Source organism: Choloepus didactylus, chromosome 4 (assembly GCF_015220235.1).
Source record: "Choloepus didactylus isolate mChoDid1 chromosome 4, mChoDid1.pri, whole genome shotgun sequence".
NCBI classification, from domain to species: domain Eukaryota; kingdom Metazoa; phylum Chordata; class Mammalia; order Pilosa; family Megalonychidae; genus Choloepus; species Choloepus didactylus.
In genome coordinates, this window is record NC_051310.1 from 166,657,052 (window position 1) to 166,677,874 (window position 20,823).

Consider the following 20,823-nt stretch of genomic DNA (forward strand, 5'->3'; position numbering starts at 1 on the left):
AGATATTCTCAGCCTCACCTGTCTTCCTCTGGCTGCTGCAACAATGACCAACTCTGCATGGGCTCCAATGGATGTTACACAGACACAGTCTGACACTGTCTAGCCTCATAGCCTCATTGCAAACCCTTCACCTTCTTACTGGGGCTTCCCTGTTGACACTAAGACACGCATATTATATCTGTGCATGCAAAACAACCTAGAAATGCAAGAGAGGTAACCATCCCATGGGTTAAAACTTTGACCAGTGGGATACAGAAGCTGATGCAGAAATTCTTCCCTCTTTTTCCCTCAACCAAATACAACAGAGTCTTTGAGATGCAGTTTAGTTTCTTGGAGGATGATCCCACCAGATGGAGCAATCAGTAGCACTTAGCAGTGGCCAATACAATCCTTATGTTGCCTCTTCCTTCTTCCCAGCTTGGCTTTCTTTGTTTCTCAGTCCCAATTTCTGGAATTGCACATCCTAAAAAGTAGTAATATGTATGCCCCAAGCTAAGAAGATTGGGACAAGAAGTGGCCCTAGAAAGCAAATTCTCAGAATGGGATTTTGAGGCTTGATTACTCATTGGCTGGATGGCAATCAGGATCCCATCAGAGTAATTTTAATCCCCAGCAAGCAATGATATCATAATTACTAAGGCTTTCACCTATTTTTAATTGGCAGGAGGTATAGTAGCATTTGAACAGTATGTGGGCAGAAATAATTTCAATAATTGTGGAGATGGCTGGCTTCAGTTAACTGCACTGGAAGCCTTGAAAAAATAAAATGACAGGCTGAAGGCAGCCAATAGTAAATTCAAGGCACAATTTGAAAGTCGAAATATCTCTATGGCAGCTCCTACAGAGCCTCTCATTTCCTCCTGTCACAGGTAGACTATGCTGAAAATAAGCCCCAAGTTTTAATTTTTAGGGTTCCTCTACTTAGCAATAAGAGGCAAAGTGGATGTAATGAATAGCAGGTTATATTGGCAATTAGGGTCCTTGAGTCTTAGGGATCTGTGGTGATGGTTATTAGATCAAAGTGTTACTAGACGTAAGATAGGTGGATAGCTGCCTGGAAAGTTGCTTGACTTGTACAAAACAAAAATTGAGAGCTGGTAAGCAGAAGACTGATGTTAGCCATCAAGTGGAAAATTGTAGTCCTTAACCCACTGTCCAGATTTGAACCTGATTTCCTTCAAGAAGGACTCTGCCTCTACATGGCAAGTAGTTATGATAAATATTCCCCTAAGGTCCTGTGATCATTTCCTAGGATAACAGTGCCCTGGAGAAAGAGAACACACATATTGTAGAGGATCATTAGGTATAATCTGACACGGATACTTGGGACTTAAACCACTTTTATGGTCCTCCAGAAGAATGGAGGCTTAAGGAAGGAAGGTGATAAATGAAATTTTTGTCCAGATTTTTATCCTAAGGGGTTATTTCCTCAGATGTGAATGTGTAATTGAAGTGCCAGACATAGCAGTTAGCAAAACCCTCACCTTGGCTTTTTCTCCTGTGAAGTAAGGGTCATTATGGTACAATGGTGTAAAGGAGAAGCCCCTGAACTCTGCCTCCCAATCAAGATAGTAAATAAGAAGCAATACTGGGAGGTATTCCAAAGATTAGCAACATTCCCTAAAATGTAAAGGTTGCAGGATTTATAGTTCCCATCATAACCTTATTCAGTGCACCTCTCTAGTCCCTGCAAAAACAGATGAATTATGGTGGATAATAGCGGACTGCTATAAACTTAACCAAGCAGTAGCCTCAATTGCAGCTGCTGAGATGGATATGGTTTCTTTATTGGAACAGATCTAGTACTTAGTAGGTGGCTATTGAGATAGTGAATGTGTTCTTTTCAATTCCCATCAGTAGAGAGAAACAAAAGCAGTTCACTTTCACATGGCCAAGAAAGCAGAATACATTCAGTTTTACCTTAGGCTATATTAACTCCAGTGCAGTGCTTTCTGCTACTATCTTGTCCAGATTTTGTAAAGGGCCAGATAGGAAATATTTTAGATTTTATGAGCAATACAGTCTCTGTTGCAACTACTCAGCTCTGCCACTGTAGTATGAAGGCAGCTATAGACAAAATATAAACAAATGGATGTGGCTTGTGCAAATAAAACTTCATGTACAAAAACAGATAACAGGATGGATTTGGCCCATGGGCCATAGTTTTCCAACCCCTGACATAGTCCGTCTTGATATTCTGCAGAACATTATGCTGGTCCACTGTATTGATGACATTATGAAAATTGAACCCGATGACCAGGAAGTGGCAAGTACCCTTTTTGCTCTAATAAGCCACATGCCTACCAGAGAGGGAGAGATAAACCCTATGAAGATTCGTAGGCCTGCCATGTCAGTGAAATATTAAGGGTCAATTTGTCTGAAGTATCGGGGCATTCCTTCAAAAGTAAAGGATAGTTTACTGCATCTTGCACCTCCTAGTAAAAAGAAAGACGCACAGTGCTTGGAGGGCCTATTTGAATTTAGGAGGCAACACACCGTATACTTGGGAATACAAATCTGACCAATTTCTTGAGTGACTGGGAAGGCTTCCAGTATTGAGAGTGCACAGAAGAGAGGGCTCTGCAACAGCCTAAGCCATGGCACAAGTTGTCCATCTCTTTGAACCATATGATCCAGCAGATTTGATGTTGTTAAAGGTGTCCCTGGTAGAGAAGAATGCTGTGTGGAGTTTTTGGAAGCTTCAATAGGAAGGGCACAGCACAGACCTCTAGAATTCTAAAGCAAAGCATGGTTCCTGCATCAGAGAGCTAACTACTCTCCTTTTGAAAGGCTCTTTCTGGCATACTATTTAGCCCACAGAGACTAAAACCCTAACTATTCACCAGGAGCTTTCCTTCAGTTTTTCCTTTCCTTCAGCTTTTCCTTTTCTAACTATTCATCAAGAGCTTTAATTCAGTGATTAAAATCACTGAATTATAAGATTGGACAGGCAATCCATTGTACAGTAGAAACCATACATTCAGAATTAGTCCTGGGCAGATCCAGACAATATGAGTAAATTATATAAACAGGTAACCCAGATTCCAGTGTCACCCACCTCTATTGCAATAAGAACTCACCCTGAACTAACAACAAGGCCTCATGAAAGATTCTCTAGAACCAAACAAAAGAGAAGAAAAGAACTGGGCCTGGTTCACAGATGAGTTGGCAGAATAGGTTGGTGCTGGCTGAAAATGGACTGGTATTGTACTATTGCTCCACTACAGGGGTGATTCTGAAAGGTTGTAGTGAAGAGATATCTGTCCAGTGGGCAGAGCTTCTGGTAGTATATTTTGTCCTCCATATTTAGAGAGGCCTGAAGAATGGATATTTGGGGCAGTGGCCAATGGTTTTGGCTGTGGCCAAGGTCTGGAAGGAGTAAGTTTGAAAGCTCAGGAACAGGAAGTCTGGAAAAGAGGCATGTAAATTGACCTATGGGACTGGGCACAGAGTGTGCAGATCTTTGTGTCTCATGCCAGTGCTCACCAAAGAGTCTACCACAGAGGAGGACTTCAGCTACCAGGTAGACCAATGATTCATCCTCTCAATATAAGCCAGTGCCTCTCCCCAGCTACCCCAGTGTTTTGCAATGATCTCATGAACAGAGTGACCAAGGTAGCAAGGAAAGAACCTGTGCATGGGCATAAAAGAATGGGCTGCTCACTGAAGTTGATCTAATTACTGTCACTGCCAGAAGCAGAGACTGATATTGTTTCCTTAATACATCACCATTCCTCAATAGGACCAGCCAGCTACTTCATGGCGAAGTAATTATATTGGACCCTTTCTGCCCTGATAGGCAGCAATTCATTTTTCTGGATGCTTACTCTGTACATAGGTCTGTTTTCCCTGCTTGTAGGGCCTACTATAGCACAACATCTGAAACCTTACATAATGCCTATTGTATTGATATGGTAGCCTGAACAACATTACATTAGACCAAAAGAACCCTTTTTATAGCAATAGCAAAAGAGGTGTGGCAATAGGCACATAAGTATGAGAACTTCCACTTACCCTGTCATCCAGAATTAGCTGTTGTAGAATGGACTTTCTTTTTTTTTTTCTTTAACTTTATCAAAAAAATTAAAAAAAAAAAAAAAACATTTCAAACAAAGCAAAACAGAGAAATAAGAAAAATAACCTAAAATAACTACATTGCTTCCAACATGTTCCTACCATACCCCAAGAAAATTAACAAACCATAGTCATTCCTGAGCATAGAATGGACTTTTAAAGGCTCAGATAAGTCACCAGCTTGGGGCACTCTTACCTGGGCATACAATATATATGCTTAATTAGCAGTCAATACATGGTGTTATGGCCCCAGTAGCTAGACTACATGGGTCTGGGAAATAGGCTTGGCTTCTCTTAGGATGACTCTTCTTGACCTTCTTACAGAATTTCTTTCCCATTCCAACAAGCTTAGAATTTTCCAAGTTTAGACGACCTCATCCCAGAGGTCACAGTAAGGTTTCTACTGAACTTGAAACTGTGACTACCACCTAGTCACTTTGAACTCCTCATGCTGGTGGGTCAGCAAGCAAAGAAAGAGTTATTGTACTGAATACCACTGGGAGCTATGATTACTCTGCACAATGTGAGAAAGAAGGATATATCAAAAATCTACAGGATTTAAAAGGCTGTATTTTAGTGTATCCATGCCCAGTGATGATGGAAAATTAGTAATTGTAGCAACACTAGCCCAAGGGCAAGGCAATAAATAGCTCATACCCCTTGAGCATACTACTAGGCAGGCAATGGAGATGAGAGGCAAAGTGCTGGCCAAAGGTGATAGAAATCTATGATGAATGTCAATTGTTTTTAGCCAGCTGCAACTGTGGGACTACATCTTATTTCATTAACCCTCTTGCCTTAGGTCTTTTCAGAAACTTCAACTGCCACCATTTAAGGGGAACTCTGTGACTGATTAGACTCATACTGCCCTTTCAGATAAAAAGTGAGGGCATCTTGTTCTTAGAAAAATAGAGACTCCGGAGTATACCCAGTGAGCCGTATATAATGGAGGGCACAAGCAGAGCCAAGTGGTTAAAGGAATGGATTGTATTAGACTGCTTTTTGCACCACTTTAGCTCTCAGCTTCACCTGTCTCTTGCTCCAGCCTTCGTGCAGCAAGCAGTTTCACAAAAGCACATTCTGACCATGCTTTAGCTCATGCCCACGGTGTGTACCTCTCAACTGTTAACTCTGGGACTTCTCTGTTGATACCAAGACGTAGGAATTCACAACACCCCTCACATTCTGGAAGAGCAGGAGATATAACCTTATAGAGTGAAACTTTAACTAATAGGATCCAGTGCCAGGAGATAAATCCTTCCCTCTTTCTTCCCCAGAGGGACATTTCTGAGATGTTGTTTATATGGCTTGATGAAAGACAGTCCTATAATAACCAAAAGTTGTGCTTAGTGGTGGCCAGCTCAATACATGTTCTTGCATTGGCACTATCTCCTTCCCCATCTCATTTCCCTTATCCTTCATTCTGGATCTTTCATGTACACTTCTGTGGCAGTTTGGATATATTATGTCCCACTAAAACCATATTCTTTAAGGCAATCTTGTGGGGGCAGATGTATTAGTGTTGATTAGTTGGAATCTTTTGATTGAGTGTTTCCATAGAGATATGACTCAATCAACTGTGGGTGAAAATTTGATTAAATTATTTCCATAGAGATATGGACCCCACCCATTCAGGGTGGGTCTTGATTTAATCACTGGAGGCCTGTAAAAGAGCTCACAAACAGAAGGAACTTAGAGCAGCTGAGAGAGACATTTTGGAGATGGCCGCTGAAAGTAGACTTGTGCTGACGCTTTGGAGATGCTAGCCTATAGTTTGCTCTGGAGAAGCTAAGAGAGGACGAAACGCCTAAGAACAACATTTTGAAGAATGCACAGGAGCTGAGAGAGGAGCTGGAACATGACCTGAGATCAGCAGACACCAGCCACATGCCTTCCCAGCTAATAGAGGTGTTCCAGACACCATCGGCCTTTCTTTGGTGAAGGTACCCTCTTGTTGGTGCCTTAATTTGGACATTTTCACGGCCTTCAGACTAAATTTGTAACCAAATAAACCCCCTTTATAAAAGCCAATCCATTTCTGGTGTTTTGCATAACGGCAGCATTAGCAAACTAGAACAACTTCCTAATAAAATATTAACACATAAACCCTTGCCTCAGTCTCTGCTCCCTGAAGAAATCAGGTTGTGACAAGGGGTGTGTCTGAAGAGAGAGGAATAGAGCAATGTACAAAAATGAAAATATTCTTTTCTGCAAAAGGAACATAAGTCAAAGCTTAAACATAACCGTAGGGGAACAACCCATGGTACAAGCCGTCCCCTAAAGGAATAATATTTGGGCTTGTCACAATTTGAGTTTCAGAAATTCTTTATATGGAATCGAAGAGCAGTAAACAGTGACGTCAGGAATTGGGTTGGCACAACGTAACCTTGCAAAGAAGGTGAAGGCAATCGTCAATGCCTCTCCAGAGCTCCTTTCAGCATCTTCCATTCCTCTCCTAGACATTCAGTGCTTATGTTCTCTTTACCCTCTCTCTTATTCCAACCCTTTTAGCTATATATTATTTGGAAACAATCAACTAAATTGATTTGCCCTCAAGTATTAATGACTAATGGGGCTTAATCTGGTAGCCCTCCAAGAATCACAGGAAGTTTTTACAGAATTATTCCTTAACTCAAAGGACTGTGTTCCTAATGGTGGAATTTCTGGTGTCGACAGTTGACTAGTAGATGTAGATTTGACAATTCCTTAAAAAAAATCACATATACAACTCTTATTTTTCATTTATGTCTAGTGCTTATTACAAGCAATTTTTTTCTATGTTCTATAAAATAATGATTTTTTACTATTAGAAGAAAAAGTAAGGAAAAAAAAAAAACCCTGACTTTTTTCCCAACCATTTTATTATGCAATTTTTAATAATAAAGTTGAAAGTTAAAAGAATTTTACATGAACACCCTTATACCTACCACCCAGATTCTTCCATTAATATTTTACTATTCTTGTCTTATCAGATATCTGCATATCTACCCATCCTCTATCTGTCCATTAATCCATCTTATTTTTTGCTGCGTTTCAAAGTAACTTGCAGACATCTGTACTCTTGCCCCTAAATTCTTCCCTGACTTGATTTTCCTCTTAAACAGTCTGCATGTCAGGACAAAGCAAAGAAGACTTCAGCAACAGCTGCTTAAAAACTCATTTGTTACTTAGTAATCAAGACAATGTGAGATACATGGGTGGAATGAATCCATTCCCTCCTCCTATTGTCTCTTTAGCAAGGAGGTGATCAAAGTTATGAAAGCTTGTTTCCTAGAAACTCAAGTCCTGACTTGTCATCTTGATAGTAAGAAAGAGCCATCAAACATAGTTTTACTGATGTAGCCATGTGTTATAGTAATACCAGGCCTCAAATATTTATTTTGTATATTCAATATTGGTTAGCATTGTCTTTCTGTTTGTAGGTAAAAGTGTTTGGAGCTATAAATCATACTTTGAACTAAGCACAGAGTTTGAGTCAGAACAACATAAGTTGTCTGATTGCATTCTTGACCCTACACAGACATCTTTTGTGGATAAAACAAATGGGCCCATCCCAATTATCTCTAAATTCATGATCTCCCTGATGGGGCACCAGCCACTGGGATCGTGGCTTCTCCATCAAGCATCCCCTGAAAACTTCAGCCCCTGTGCCTCCCTTGCCCACTTGGCACAGCCCTACTTAACATCACTCAATTGTTTAATTATTTTGCATAGATTGGTCTTGTCTCCACCTCATCCTCCACCCCTCATTCCCCTAACCCCACCCTCACCCCCACCCCCACCCCCCAGATTTTAAGTTCTTGGAGGATAGCAAATCTAACTTCAGGGAGCTTGGCACTGGACTAGGCACAAACCTAAGATTTTACAGATCTCAAAGCCGCCTTCCATATATCTTCTCATTTAAACTTAATGTATAATAGACTGCTTGGCCTACTCACTCCCAAAAAACTAGTTCTGGATACCTTTAAAGTGTTTCTCCTGGGTTATGTGATCTGGAAAGTTAGTATTAGTCAAAATACTTTTCAGCAGGTCTCCAGGTAATCATCATGAGCAGGGAGTCAGAGATAGGACTTTTCTGTGTCAGAAGGAGAATTCAGAAATATTCTGCTTTTCTTGGTTAAAAGAGGCCCAGGGTTTTTTTGTTTTCAACACTCATTTGCACTGACCTCTTTTTCTGGCTTCTCAGTAAAAGGATTAAGGGCTTAGGAAGCATAGGAAAGAAATGGCTTGTTTAGCTGGAAAGGGTGCTTAGGCAAGTATGACACTATGAGGTGGGAAAAGCTGTGAAGGAACTTCCATCACTCTGTTTCCAGCAGTTCTCCAAACCCAGGACTCTGTCCAACCCTGGGTCATCCTATAGCAATGTGCATGGTGATATCTCCATTATGTACATTTTTCCCTCAAGTAAGCACATCCCAGGAGGCAGCTAGAAGACTGTTGTGAGAGCTCTCACAAAACATAGGGTGCTGAAGCACTGGGCAATTCATTAAACACCACCCTAATGACCTAAATCATTTATGTCAGCTTCTAGAGGGGTTCAGTCTCTTCTGAGAATGTAGCCCATGGCAATGTTTTGATCCTTACTTGTTACATCTTGTGAGTGTTTACCTAAATAATAAATACACTGATATACTTTAAAAATATGAAAACAGATTCAGGCAATAGATGAATGTGCCTTCCTTTTAAATTTCCCTGGAGAAACTTCCTTCTCTTTCTGAAGTTTACATAATATAAAAATCATCTACAAGTGCACTGGAAATATTGAAAATAATTTCATTGAGTTCTGATGATAGGTGATAATAACTGAGTCTCACTTCTTATGCCTGTCCTGAGCTGGATTTAATTGCAGAACCCAGATAGGCTATGAAGTGACCTTCTTTTCATTATCCTTGTTTTGACTGTAATTTTGCAATGCTTTCAGTGAAGAACAGATGAAAGAAATCCTTAGGGGATTATCATCAATGTTGGCTATAGATACAAAGATGTAAGGCACCCAGGAAGAAGATAGTTATCCAGAGAAGAATCCCAGAATGTCTACTTTCGTATTTCTTCCTTCCTCTGTCATTCTACAAGAGCATTGTCTTCAATACTTTTCAGAAGAGTCTGCCCAGGAGTGGTCTGGAAAACAAAGACATATGGAGAATAAACACTGTCAGAAGAAACATAAGTACACTGAGGGAGCAGAGGTGGGGCAGCTTTACAGTGCACTCAGCAAAGAATCACCAAGTGATCTTCAGGGGCCACTCAATTATCCCCTCTATAGCCACACACATGGTTGATTCCCAACTGCTTATATGCTGTGGCACCTGGAGGTTGAAGGGACCCCTACAATCACCTCAATCATAACCAAACTTAGACCCCTGAAGCTAAAGAAAATGTTTGCACACTGCAGTCAGCCCTTATGGAAGCCAGGAGATCCTGTTCAGATGAGGTAGAATGAGGGGTTAATACTACCATCCTCCCCCTAACCCCTGCATTAATCCCTGTATTCCCACTCAGGAGGCTGTTATCAGACTTGAAGTCAATATAAAAGAACTCCCAGAACAGATTAAAAGATCAATCTCAGGCTTTTAAGGGAGAGCAACCTAAAAGTTTTGGCCAGAGGAGGAAGCAGTACATGGTGAGCAAAGCCAGCAGAGCAGCTGGAGGCAGAGATGGCAGGGATTAAATTGGTTTAATTGTGATAATCACTTAGTGTATCAGATGGGATTGTTCCACAGCAAAGTAACAGGAAATCCACTGTAAGAATATTTACTGCTTACTTAAAGAAAATCTTGGAGTAGGCAGTCCCTGGATTAGGTCAGCATCTCCACAATGCAATGACACTGGGCCAGAGTGGTCACAATTCTCTTGACTTTCCCCTCATGGTCACAAAATGGTTGCCACAACTCTGGGTATCATGACCGCACAAAACCATTTCTAAAGGCAGGAAGCAGGGTGTTCATCACATTCCTCCTTTTGTTAATTATAATAATAGCTAACATTTTTTGAGCACTGACTATATATCAGGCACTATCCTAAGCACTATGTATGTTTCAATTCTCACAGCAACCTCATTAGCTATATCTATTATTATCTTCTTTTTCAGATAAGAAAAAACAAAGCACAGAGAGAATAATCAACTTTCTCAGGGTCACACAGACAAGAAGTGGCGGAGCTAAGATTCAAACTCTGGTAGTTTGGCTCCAGAGCCTTTACAACTATATAGTGCCAAACCACTTCTCAGTTAGGGAGGAGGCTTTCCCAGAAGCCCCTCAGTGGACTTTACCTTATACTTCATTGTCTAGGACTGGATCACATGACCACCCTGGTTGTAAGAGAGGCTGAAAATACAAGCATCTGCCTATTTCAACCATAAGGTAGATGGAGGTTGTGAATGTCTGTTGAGTAGCCAACCAACAGTGTCTGCCACACTTGCAAAAGATACAATGGCCTTTGTTACAGGGGAAAGGTTCTGGTGCCCTAAGCACTTAGATGAAAGTTTCTGGTCACAGGGCTATTTGGCCTATCACCATTAGGTGAAACACCAAGCCCACTCAAGCCCATCCAGAAATGGTAAAAATGCCAGCAGCCTGACAGTCTTATCTTCCAACTAGACACCGGAGTGTCTGTCTGTGCATAAGCAGTTCTTATTAAATTATTCATCCTGATTTAATAGGGAGGAAATCGGATGCAACAGGTGTGGTTCTTCCTGCCTGCTGAATGGCTTTAAAACAAGCTTTCAGATACTGGTTGCCTCAGGGAAAACAGCAGGACAAATCAGCTGTATGTTTAAGCTAATTACAGAAATGCTACAATACCTGTCAAACGGGAACTTTTTGTTCCTGTGTCAATGGTCATAGAATAGAACTCTGGAAAGGAAGGAATAGTGTTACATAGGCAATTTGCTTTACATATACCCCAAAAAAGCCTCTGGGTACAAGACATGGTCACATTCCAGAGTTACTGTTGAACTCTGGTAGAATCTCATTTTAATGAGCTTGAAGAAACTTCCAAATTGCTACATCAGATCCGAATCTCATCAAACTTGAAATCTACTGCTATAATATACTAAAATATACTGTATTGTTCCCTGGGTTTAAAATTCACTTGCACAAAGCAAATGTTAGGTGTACGATTCCTTTGCAAATGACCTGAAGGAGAGGGAGGAAGAGGTGGGCAACAAAAGATGACCTTGACTTGGTCCAACACATTACAGCCAAAGAAGGTAAATGATGCTACATCCTTCTGTAATAATTGTATTTGAATGCAAAACACAATATCTTAATGAAACATGACATGTTCTTCAAAAGTTAGGTGGTTACATTTTAGTTTTATAAATTGTATTATTATTTGTTTTTTCCCCCAATTCTTCTTTCTCATTTTTGGTCAGGAGCTTATTGTATTATTTGTACTAACAGTTAAAGAATGGTATAAAATGATTAAGGTTTTGAATTGCCATAATCTATTCAGAAAATAATTAAAGGTACACCAAAGACAGTCGGTAACTGGAAGACGCTAACAGCTTACAAAACAATCCTACCTAGCTCCACTGTTTTCTGTGTCTGCCCCTGGAGAGAGTCACTCTCCCTTATTCCACCTGAGCCTCAGTATTGCCATCTGTAAAATAGGGAACTGGACTCCATGATCTCTGAGTTCTGTTATTTCTAGGACCTTTGATGTTCTAAAGTTCTATGATTCTACACACCCTTGGCTAGGATTTAACAAAATCCTCACATTTTAGAAAAGTAAGGCATAAACTGACACACTTTTCCAAATGCTGCTAAGAATATGTAACAAAGCAGATAAAAAACTATATGGAAAGGACAATATCTTTGCTCAAAATATGGATGATTAAAAGAATAAAGATTTGTAAATACTTTGCATGACTGAGATCTTCTTCTAAATGTTTCCTGAATTCACACTGACAAATAATGTTAATATGTGAAGCTCTCCTAAGACATGGAAATAGCCTTGTTCAGTGGAATGTTAAAATGACATTCTTCCTACATTATGCTTGATGAATGGAAGCTTAATGAAATTGTGCATGCTTCAGTTTTAACTCTACAGGTCATTTTGTAATAGGGATGAGACTGTCCTACCTTTAATTTGATGTTTTATTAGATTAAATGCATTTCAAAGGAATGACCACTTTATTCTGCTTTTCTGCATTATATTCACTAGCAGGAGGCATGCTAAATGCTTTCTCTTATTGATTCTTTTAGAAATATCCTGTTTCCAGGGAATGCCATATGATAAGCCCATATTTGCACTTAGAAGAAAAAAACTGAATTTTCTTTAAATAGAAGGTCCTTAAACTAAAGCAGGAACTTCCTTTCAGATTCCTGTGGTTTGTTCTTGTCTCTTCTAAAAAATAAACTTTAAGGCAGCATATCTCTTAAATCAGTGGTTCTCATCTAGGGGGCTGTTGGCATTTAGGTGGGGCAATATCCAGTTTGCATGACTGTCCCATGCAGTGCAAGGTATTTAGCCTCCATTAAATACCAGAAGAACACCCTAATCATTGTGACAGCCATACCGACCTCCCATAGGTTTCCAAGCACCAACTTCTCTGAAATGTCTCAAGTGGGAAGCCCATTTGGAGTTAGGAATCCTGGCAATAAATGGCTAGTTTTCAAAAGTCCAGAGAAGTCTGGGTCTGCATGTGGAGAAATCTGGCTTCGCTCATTTTGGCCACATTTCCAGTTAATGCACCTTGGCAACTTCATCATCTTCGAGATGATGAAACTTATATTAAAAGAAAAAACACATGACAGCAAATGTTGGAGAATCACATAGCTTATAAAAAATCATACACATTTCGTTGCATCCTTTTCCTAGACATTAAATTAGAATTGAAACTTTCATCATGTAACAATATGCAAAACATAGAGTTGTTTCTTTCATACTCTATAGAATAGATTAAATGACTCTTCAGAAATAAAAGCATCCAAATTGGAAAGGAAGAAGTAAAACTTTCCCTATTTGCAGATGATATGATCCTATATACTGAAAATCCTGAGAAATCCACAACAAAGCTCCTAGAGCTAATAAATAAATTCAGCAAAGTGGCTGGGTACAAGATCAATACCCAAAAATCAGTAGTGTTTCTATAAACAAGCAACAAACAATCAGAAGAAGACATCAAGAAAAAAATTCCATTCAAAATAGCAGCTAAAAGAATCAAATATCTAGGAATAAATCTAACCAAAGATATAAAGGACTTGTACACAGAAAACTACAAACCATTGCTAAAAGAAATCAAAGAAGACCTAAATAAATGGAAGGACATTCTGTGTTCATAGATTGGAAGACTAAATATTGCTAAGATGTCAGTACTACTCAAAGCAATTTATAGATTCAATGCAATCTCAATCAACATTCCAACAACCTTCTTTGCAGAAATGGAAAAACCAGTCATAAAATTTATAGGGAAGGGTAAGGTGCCCTGAATAGCCAAAGCTAACTTGAAAAAGAAGGATGAAGTTGGAGGACTCACACTTCCCGATCTTAAGACTATTACATAGTAATCAAAACAGCGTGAAACTGGCACACGGACAGAATATATAGACCAATGGAATTGAATTGTGAATTGAAAAGCTCAGAAATTATCCCTCACATTTATGGCCAACTGATTTTTGACAAGGGGGCAAGGACCTCTCAATTCGGAGAGAATAGTCTCTTCAAAAAGTGGTGCTGGGAACTGGATCTCCATTTGTAAAAAACAGAAGGAGGACCTCTACTCACATGATATACAAAAATCAACTCAAAATGGATCAAAGACCTTAATATAAGAGGCAGAACTATCAAATGCCTAGAAGAAAATGCAGGGGAGCATCCTCAGGACCTTGTATTAGGCAATGGTTTCTTAGACTCTACACCCAAAACACAAGCAGCAAAAGAAAAAAATAGATAAATGGGACCTCATCATAAAACTTTTGCACCTCACTATACTTTATCATGAAAGTAAAATGACAGCCCACACAATGTAATAAAATATTTGGAAACCACATGTCTGATAAAGGTTTAATATCCAGAATATGTAAAGAAACCCTTCAACTTAATTTCTAAAAACAAACAACTCGATTTAAAAATGGGCAAAAGACTTGAGTAGACATTTCCCCAAAGAAGATATAGAAATGGCCAGAAAGTACATGAAAAGATGCTCAACATCATTAGCCATCAGGAAATGCAAATCAAAGATACCATTTCACACTCATTAGAATGGCTGCTATCACAAAAAAAAAAAAAAAAACAGAAAAAAAGAAGTGTTGGAGAGCATGCGGAGAAATAGGAACACTCACTCATTGCTGGTGGCAATGCAAAATGGTGCAGCCACTGCGGAAGACAGTTTGGCAGTTCCTCAGAAAGCTAAGTATAAAACTATTCTATGACCCAGCAATCCCACTACTGGGTATATACCCAAAAGAATTGAGAGGAAGGTCTGAAACAGATATTTTCACACCAAAGTTCATTGCATTATTCACAATTGCCAAAAGATGGAAGCAACCTGAGTAGCCATCAACTGATGAATGGATAAGTAAAATGTGGTATATACATACAATAGAATATTATTCAGCCATAAAAAATTGAAATGCTGGTAAACGCGATAACATGGATCCTTGAAGACATCATGTTGATTGAAATAACCCAGACACAAAAGGGCAAACACTGTATGATTTCACTGATTTGAAACAATTAGAATGAACAAACTCATAGAGTCAGAATCCAGAAGATAGGTTATACCAGGGTATGGGATGGGGATAGGAAATGGGAAGTTAAGGCTTAGTATGTACAGGATTCCTATTGGGAATGATGGAAATGTTTTGGTAATGGATGGTGGTGATGTTAGCACAACATTATGAATGCAATTAACAGCACTGAAATATATATCTGAATGTGATTAAGAGGGGAAATGTTAGATTGTATATATGGTAACAAAATTTTTTTTAAGATCCATGGAATTACACTACACAAACAGTGAACCCTAGTTAAACCATGGACTTTAATTAATAGTAATTAATAGTAATTAATTAATTACAAAAGTGTGCTGTCATCAATTTTAACAAATGTTCCATACTGGTGCAAGGTGTTGATGGCAGGATGGTATACAGAAATTCTGTTTCTTATGCATGATTGTTCTGTAAACCCTCAACTTCTCTAATAAAGAAAAAAAAGACCTTTTAGATGTAAAGTTCCTGCATAATAGAAAACATACATGGACTCCATGCAGGAGAACCAGTATATTTTGCTTCCATGTTCCAGATTCTTCTGTGGTATCAGGGTTTTGAATTCCAATAAAATTCAACATACAACTTTTGAGTGCTAAATAAGACAGATGCTCTATTGGGTCCTGAGAATGTAAAAGATACATAGGAGATGGTCTATCTTGGAGGCTCACAACTGTGCCTGGGATACTGACTCTTGGATAACCAGGATATAAAATAACAAACACCACCACAGAGGTATGTTTACAAGCTATAGAAAGCAGGTAAAGGAATTGATTTCACCTAAATGTATGGGAATAGAAGCGGCATGGCGGGGAGGGGGGATGGCAGATCCAGAGAAAGCTTCAGGGAGAAGATACATATTGAATTGGGCCTTGAAAGATAAACGGGTTTTTGCAACGTGGTGATGGGGTAGGAAATGGCATTCCAAGCAGTGTATAGCATATTTGTGGTCACAAAGGTTTGAAAGAGGTTGGAGAAAATCCACTGTGGTGGGGCACTGGTGGAAGAGTGAAGGGGAGTGCTAAACGTTGAGTCAGGGGTGGCAGGATAGAGAGGACCTGACATGCCAGGCTAATAAGTTGGAGCTTTACCTTACAGGTAGAAGGGAACAAATTTAGATTTTTAAGCAGGAAATTAAAATAATCAGACATATTGGGACAAGAACTGTGATGGCAGTATGGAAGAAGGGTAGATGTAGATAAACTTCAACCAGTAATACCAGTTTAGTGACAGTTACCTTAATACTTCACTCATAAGCCCTCACTCATAAGAAGATTTAGGGGAAACCAAGTTAATCCATAGCAAACTGGAGGCAGATAATTCATGCAAAGATTTTAACCAGTGGATTTTTTTTTCAATGATTTCCCCTATTCCTGATATTCCAAGTGCCTGTCTCAATCTCTCAACCACTATTCCTTTCTGGACAAGATAGCTTCAAGTGTTTCTTTACCCCCAGACCACTATGTTCATTTGATATATTCCCACTGCCATAGCTGTAGCTAATTGAGTCAGAGATTCATACAAGGCAATAAAACAGCCATCAATAGCCTGAGTGGACTGGGTCTATGGTTCTGGCCAATAAACAGGTGCCTTTTATTAACAAGGGCTATTTAATAGTGAGATTCCCTCAGGGAGTCTGAGAGACTTCTGAAAACACAATGGCAAAGAAGCCAAGAGGCACAAAGAGAACCCACGGAAGCTGTGTGTAAGGAGCCAGGAGGCACTGAGAAGAGCAGAGATTCTGGTCAGAAGCAGCAGGAAGGAAAGAGGCTGAGGCAATCAGGAGCTGAATCCTGCTGATAGGGTAGCCAGTGCCCCTCCTGAGGGCTCCTCCTGAGCCTCCAAGACTGTTGCCCCACAATTAGAGCCCTTCTTGTCGCCTGAACCAGGTTCCAGTGCCAAGAAGCTTGCTATAGGACTACTCAAATGGTTCCCTGCTCTCTCTGACTTCCTGCATCTCTAAATATAAATTCAAATTAACTGAGATAACTTGTCTTTGTTTCTTACAAACTGAAGGAAACTAACACATCTCAGTGAGTGAGATGATAACATTTCTTCAGTTAGTAATATGTGCCAGGCACTAGGACAATTGTTGTATGCACACGATCTTGTATAACCCCACACACAATCCTATGAGTTAGGTTCTTCCATTATCCCCATTTTACAGATGAAGAAAGGGATTCTGAGAGGTAAAATAGTGCCCGAGGTCACACAACTAATGAGTGGAAGAACTAGGATCTGAATCCAGTCCTCCGGATTCTAGAAATGGCATTCTTGGCTGTTATACCTTTATGACAGACATGGCTAGCTGTGCCCCCAAATTTATGCTTCCCCTTCCATAGAACACAGTTTTTGCTGGGAGTTCCTGCCTAGCTGGTCACCATTTTCCTCAGCCTTCCTTGCTCCTGGGGAGTCATGTGACTGGCTTTTCCAATGGAATAGGAGCTTTGGTGTTGAGTGTCACCTGTGGGCAGAGCACGCCTTCTCCAGACTCTCCTCCTCTGCCAGTGGAATGGGGATAGTGGCCAGGATCCAGGGAACAACAGAGCCACAAGGTGGAAGAGCCTAGCTCCCTGAGTCATAGCATGGAAGGAAACCTCTATCCAAACAGGAATACCTGTATTGTATTATTACATGAGCAAGAAATAAACTGAGAATTGGGGGTATATTTGTTTCAGAGTCTGTGTATAACAACCATGCTGCCTCCTTTTCTTGCCTTGGAGGTCGAGTGCAGTACAACAGTCTTCGTGCTTGAAACTCTCAGGTGTCCTGTAGGTTACCCAACACACTGCTAAAGGACCAAGGAGACTGCCTCAGATTGCAGCATTTTCCCACATCAAGAGCATCTCCCTCTTTTTATCCAGCATAACTGAAAAACCAGAAGGTGTTATAAACACAGAGTGTGTTTGTAAACACATTGTTCTCATATCTTCACAAAATCCTTGAAAACAACAACAACAAAGTTTTGAGTCTAGTAGCACCTCTCATCTGTTAGAGGCCTTCATTCTAGTCCAACTTACATTTAGATATCACTTCCTATTTTACACCTCCACCTGCTGAATTGCAGCCACCTTTGGTGTGAAACACAGCACCTGTTTAATGGGCCCACAAGAGATGACACAGCTGTTTTCAATAGAAAGCAAAAGAGTAACGCACCTGGGGAAAGGCAGCATGACTGGAAAAGACAAAAGCTAGGAATTTGGCGAGTTTGCCTTTACTACTGTTTCCTGGTTGTGGAGTTTGTCACTGATATGGGGAACTGGGATGGATCCCACTGGGACCCTCTAGGGAGACAGATTACATCTCAGAATTATCTGCCTTAGGGTAGAGGGGAGAGCATTTACCCACTGGCTTCCATCTCTCATTGGCCAAGGGTTGCTTTGTGGGGTGTTCAAGCCTTTGCACTTCCAGGTTGCGTTCATGAGAGCCAGTTCCAGCAGCTATATCACACTCAATTAGAGAGGCCCCATTAAGGAAAGAGAGAATATGAGGATGGGTACCAGTGATGCCTGACACAGACCAAATACAAGAAAATATACGTAGGATTTGAGTCCTAAAGTTTCTAATGCCAGTGTCCAATGCCACTGCCCACACCACTGCTTACCTGACCTGAGGGAAAGAATGCAGGCCTGGGAATCAGGATATTTGCCTTAGTTCCGGAATGGCTGCTGCTTGCTACTTTTCTTGGGCAAACCTTTCAATATCTGGCCTTCAGTTTCTTTATCTCCAAAATAGGAACATTAAACTAATTCATTATTTCCCAAAATGTGTTCAATGATAAGCTAATGTTGCAGAATATTAACATTCAGAATATTAACAGGTATAGCTAGGAAGAAAGGGTTTTGTGGCCAAATAAAATTGGTAAATGGAGCTAAACAAAGTTATACAAATTTCTTCACCGAAGGGTGTCTCAGAGCCTTTAAATATAATAAATACTGCACAAGATCCATTATTTGAGAAGTCTCTCACAGAACTAGGTTGCTTTTTATGCTAATATTTATTGAGCACCTACTATTTGCCAGGCATCATGCTAAGAACATCTACTGTATTCTTTAATTCATTCATTTATTCAAAAATTATTTGTTGGGCTCCTGCTATGGCACCACAATGATCCTGGGGATAGCTCCAGGAACAAGACAAGGTCCCTGAGTTTTACCTTGTGGATGAGGTAGGGGGAAGGTAAACAAGAAACAAGTAAACAGGTGCATGAACAAAAAATTGGTATGCATCATCTCATTCTCACAACATGTGAGACAGGGACTATTTTTATCATGTGTATTTTACAAATAATGAGACTGAGAATTAAAGGCACTTAAAGTTATAAAAGAGGAAATGCCAGAACTAGGACTATATCTACATTAAAGTCTGCTTTAATTTTTTTTTTTTATATCAGGTACATAGAATCGGATTCATCAGTATCCTTGATCCATTACATACCTTCTCGTTGGTCCACAGGAAGCTCATGCCCATAACCATGGTAGTCTTAGCCACTCTGCTCCATTGTGTCTTCCATCAGCCTGAAGGTCAGTGTTCTGCAAAACACCAGTTTGAGAAACAACAGACCAGACCTTCCAGCTCTAATGAAACAAGCAGTAGTAAATGATTTTGCTCATATACACACGGGAGAATGAAACTCAAAGGATGGAGAGGTGACAGTGTTGCAGAGCTCTGCAGAGTGTCTTGTGAGTTATGCTTCTCAAAAATTCTGATTATTCCCTTCTTACCATAATAATAAAATTTTTTCTCTATAAAAAGTAAATGATGTTTGTGGACCTTCTTTCAACTTTAATAATCTAAGGAGTGACTTGTCTGTGATAAGCTGATTTGAAAGGCATATACTTTATCTTGACACCTTCCTTTGAAGAAAATTAAATATCCAGGACACAATTTTGATGATCCTTTTGTCTGATATTTTAATATCTGAAATAATAAAGTAGGGAAAAGAGGATTTTACTTTCTACAACCTATTGAAACAGTCAGTATCGTTGAATGTTAAAAAAAATCCTTTGAAAGTATGAACTATTTGTAAATAGATTATGCTTTCTTAAATGCTTTGATGTTTTTACCATTGAAAGATTACTAGATTAGATCTAAATCTAGATCTAATCTGACTTAAAATCTTCCCAACCAAAAGAAAGTTGGGAGAGTTACAGTTTATATAAAATGCCCACATAGTTGAACACATCACACACGCACAACACCCCCCACATATACACACACACATACACACACACACACAGCCCCACACACACCGTTGTTTTTATATACTAAAGAGGACAATATGAAGACTAGAAAGGGGAGATAGATTGCTCCTACAGATTTTCACAGTAAACAGTCACAAACACTAAAACAACACAAGATTATCAATCTCAGAAAGATGGGACCCTAATCATCTGACCCTTTACAACTCACACCCTCACCAACAGGATGTCAGGAACAGGATGTCAGGAAATTATAGCAGAATTGTCCCTCCCACTTCCATTGAGTGACATTCATTTGTGTCATTTTTTGGGGTATGCATTAGAGAAAGGAAGGGGAACTGAAGATAAAGCAGGAAAATCACATGTATTGACAACTTACTGTATACCATGTGTTTCTAAATATATCATCTTATTTTATTGGGGAGGCAAGGATCTCATGTCTTTGATTTCTGACTGAGACATGGTGAAGGTGGCTTAGAATGTTTTGGATGCTTCATTGGGAGAATGTTGAAGCCCCAAGATTTCTATGATTTGCTACTAACTCCTCAAGCAATTCCAAAAACTAGTTCCCTGCCTTCCTATAAAATATGGTAATCTGTGCCCAGACTTTTCCTCAAACATGGAGTAAATATACAGTATTTAAGTAGATGATCAAAGGAAATGCATCCCCTATTCTAAATGGATAATGGTCATAATGAAAAACTAAATTGCAGATGATTACAAAAAGAAAAGGGCAGAGTATGTGAATTGGGAGATAGAAAAATATAATATAAAGCAAAGGTCATCTCATTTAGTCTTTGAAATTATTGATTCAGGATTCCTGGGCCCTGGTTATGGGG

The 20,823-nt window shown here is 39.6% G+C and overlaps 1 protein-coding gene across 1 annotated transcript in view; it reads left to right on the forward strand.

The window, feature by feature from the left end:
• The window catches only part of NUBPL (nucleotide binding protein like), a 626,527-nt gene extending 607,027 nt beyond the window's left edge, over positions 1–19,500 (forward strand). Inside the window, exon 12 of the mRNA XM_037834758.1 lies at positions 19,177–19,500. The gene's annotated coding sequence lies outside the window, so the exon portion shown is untranslated. The remainder of the gene's footprint in view (positions 1–19,176) is intronic.
• Positions 19,501–20,823: the final 1,323 nt, after the last annotated feature.